This window comes from Schistocerca gregaria, chromosome 5, assembly GCF_023897955.1.
Source record: "Schistocerca gregaria isolate iqSchGreg1 chromosome 5, iqSchGreg1.2, whole genome shotgun sequence".
Classification (NCBI taxonomy): Eukaryota; Metazoa; Arthropoda; class Insecta; order Orthoptera; family Acrididae; genus Schistocerca; species Schistocerca gregaria.
This window is the reverse complement of record NC_064924.1, coordinates 436046316-436049675: the sequence shown is the minus strand read 5'-3', so window position 1 is coordinate 436049675 and position 3360 is coordinate 436046316. Positions and strand designations below refer to the sequence as shown.

The window sequence follows — 3360 nt, the reverse complement described above, 5'->3', positions numbered from 1 at the left end:
ACAGGCCATGAAGGCCCAACGGTACTGACCGGCCGCCGAGTCATCCTCACCTCACAGGCGTCACTGGATGCGGATATGCGGATATGGAGGGGCATGTGGTCAGCACACCACACTCCCGGCCGTATATCAGTTTCCGGGACCGGAACCGCTACTTATCAATCAAGTAGCTCCTCAGATTGCCTCACAAGGGCTGAGTGCACCCCCTTAGCCAACAGCGCTCGGCAGACCGGATGATTACCCATCCAAGTGCTATCCCAGCCCGACAGCGCTTAACTTCGGTGATCTGACGGGAACCGGTGTTACCACTGCGACAAGGCCGATGGCTACCAAACGTCACATCATCCACCGGAACATTAGACAGGAGTTCGAATATGTGGATCACTTTGAAACCAAGACCCAAATAAACAGAGTGTCCTGAGACCGAGAGCCGCGTGATTCACAGCCACCAGACCAATGTTGCTGTCCAAAGTGGTAACTAGAGCCCATCCCTAGCTTCTCTAAATTCGCTTGGCATGCAGCAGAGTTACTAATTTAACTGTAAAATGTATATCGACGAGATGAGTGCAGGGGATGTTCAAATCGTTCTACTTCCAGCGCTATGAAATGTGCATCTTCAATCGAGAAGCTGAATTCCAGCGTCGATTTCCGATAGGAGTAGGCTATTTACATCGACAGTCACTCTCGCGAAGGCTGCTGGAGCAAGTAAAGAATTCGGAAGCGCGCAGCACGGTCACGACGTACTCGTAAACAGCTCCGTCCGCAACGATTCGCTGCCAAAGGCAGGCATCTCGACCTCGCCTACGGAAGTGGGTGATGCTGTGTGCAGTGACTTTCTGAGCGTGCTCGCACTGTAGATGTCTTCCTCGGAACGTCAGAGTTGAATCCTACCTGAGGTCAGGCGAGAATGGACGCCCGGCCACAGGGAGGTGCCTGCGGCTGCGGGCGCCAGCGCTCGCCACTTCGCAGTCGGGCCGCGCGCCCGCTGGCCTTCCCCAGGCTCGTGGCAGCGTCACGGCGCCGCCTCCCCGGGGCCTTGTATTTCTGTCTGCCGCCGCGCCACTCGCCGTATACATCCCGAGCTGCCGCCTCGGTTCCGCGTGCCACTCGCCGTGTCGCCCAGATGCTTACACGTACTCGCGACTGTTGACTCGTGTTTTCTCGTTTCCTATCTACGTCCGAGGACACGCCTTTCACCAAGTCACAGCAAAAGCACATTTCACCAGAATCATTTTAGCCTTCGAATTCGAGAATGGAAATAGTGGATCCACAAACAGCTTCCGAATAAAAGTAACTAATTTTTTACAGCATTCGCATTGAAATACCTTGCAATTTTAGTGGCACGAAACAATAATTTCTGTAACAGAACTAAATTGCAATTTTTCGATCCTTCTATTAAGAAAGTTTCCGGCGAGCTATTCTGCTTAAAACCGCAACACTACATCTTCAGTCCGATGACTGACATGATGCAGCTCTCCCCTTTAACCCATCCTCAAAAAACCTCTTCACCTCAAGGTAACTAACGCAAAGTACTGCATCCATTTCTATTTATCAAACTGCAGTTCTTACCCACCACACATCTCTCCATATTAAACTCGAGAGTGTTCTTAGTATTGTCAGAGATCGTGGTGCCTTAACAAAGCGTGCCTTAACAAAGCCGGCACCTGATACCAGTACCACAGAAGATGATGATATCCCGCTATATACTGCAACGACCAATAGGGGCAAAGTCATAACCTGTCTCCGCTTCGTAGCCCCTCCGAGACGCCGATACACAGTCCATTAGGGAAACACTCAGTCACAGTTGGTGATCAACAATTAACACGACAGCAATGTCTTAGATAGGTTACCATTGAGTTTTATGTCCTACGCTGAATTTCAAATATGTACATTATGTCTCTATACCCCAAGTGAAATTGTTGGAAAATCATCAGTATCCGGTGATACATTAACATGCAGTGACAGTTGTTATACTCAAAACATTCCTGTTCAAATTAATTACACAAAGTTAACTAATCTTAATATCTATCTTATAATAAACTGAACTAACACACTACTGGCCATAAAAATTGCTACACCAAGAAGAAAAGCTGATGATAAACGGGTATTCATTGGACAAATATATTATACTAGAACTGACATGTGATTACATTTTAAAGCAATTTGGGTCATAGATCCTGACAAATCAGTACCTAGAAAAACCACCTCCGGCCGTAATAACGGCCTTGATACGCCTGGGCATTGAGTCAAACACAGCTTGGATGGCGTGTACAGTTACAGCTGCCAATGCAGCTTCAACACGACACCACAGTATATCAAGAGTAGTGACTGGCGTATTGTGACGAGCCAGTTGTTCGGTCACCATTGACAAGACGTTTTCAATTGGTGAGCGATCTGGAGAATGTGCTGGCCAGGACAGCAGTCGAACATTTTCTGTATCCAGATAAGCCCGTACAGGTCCTGCAACATGCGATTGTGCATTACCCCGCTGAAATGTAGCGTTTGGCAGAGATCGAATGAAGGGTAGAGCCACGGCTCGTAACACATCTAAACTCTGTTCAAAGTGCCGTCAATGCGAACAAGAGGTGTCCGAGACGTGTAACCAATTGCACCCCATACCATCACGCCGGGTGATACGTCGGTATGGCGATGACGAAAACACGCTCCCATTGTGCTTTCACCGCGATGTCGCCAAACACGGATACGACCATCATGATGCTGTAAACAGAACCTGTATTCATCAGAAAAAATGACGTTTTTTTCATTCGTGCACCTACGTTCGTCGTTGAGTACACCATCCTGCACAGGCGCTCCTGCCTGTGATGCAGCTTCCAAGGTAACCGCAGCCATGGTCTCCTAGCTGATAGTCCATGCTGCTGCAAACGTCGTCGAAATGTTCGTGCAAATGGTTGTGGTCTTGCAAACGTCCTCATATGTTGACTCAGGAATCGAGACGTGGCTGCGCAATCCGTTGCAGCCATGCGGATAAGATGCCTGTAATCTCGACTGCCAGTGATACGAGGCCGTTGGGATCCAGCACGGCGTTCCGTATTACTCTCCTGAACCCACCGATTCTATATTCTGCTAACAGTCACTGGATTTCGACCAACGCGGGCAGCAAAGTCGCGATGCGATAAACCGCAATCGCGAAAGGCTACAATCCGTTATCAAAGTCGGAAACGTGATGGTACGCAATTTCTCCTCCTTACACGAGGCATCAGAACAACTTTTCTCCAGGCAACGCCGGTCAACTGCTGTTTGTGTATGAGAAATCGGTTGAAAACTTTAATCGGTTGGAAACTTTCCTCATGTCAGCATGTTGTAGGTGTAGTTATTAGTATTAGTGCCGTGATTAAGAAAGTA

At 48.5% G+C, this 3360-nt stretch overlaps 1 pseudogene; it reads right to left on the bottom strand.

Moving 5' to 3' along the window:
- Window positions 1–206: 206 nt before the first annotated feature.
- On the bottom strand, window positions 207–324 carry LOC126274478 (5S ribosomal RNA; annotated as a pseudogene).
- Between the last annotated feature and the right edge of the window lie 3036 nt (window positions 325–3360).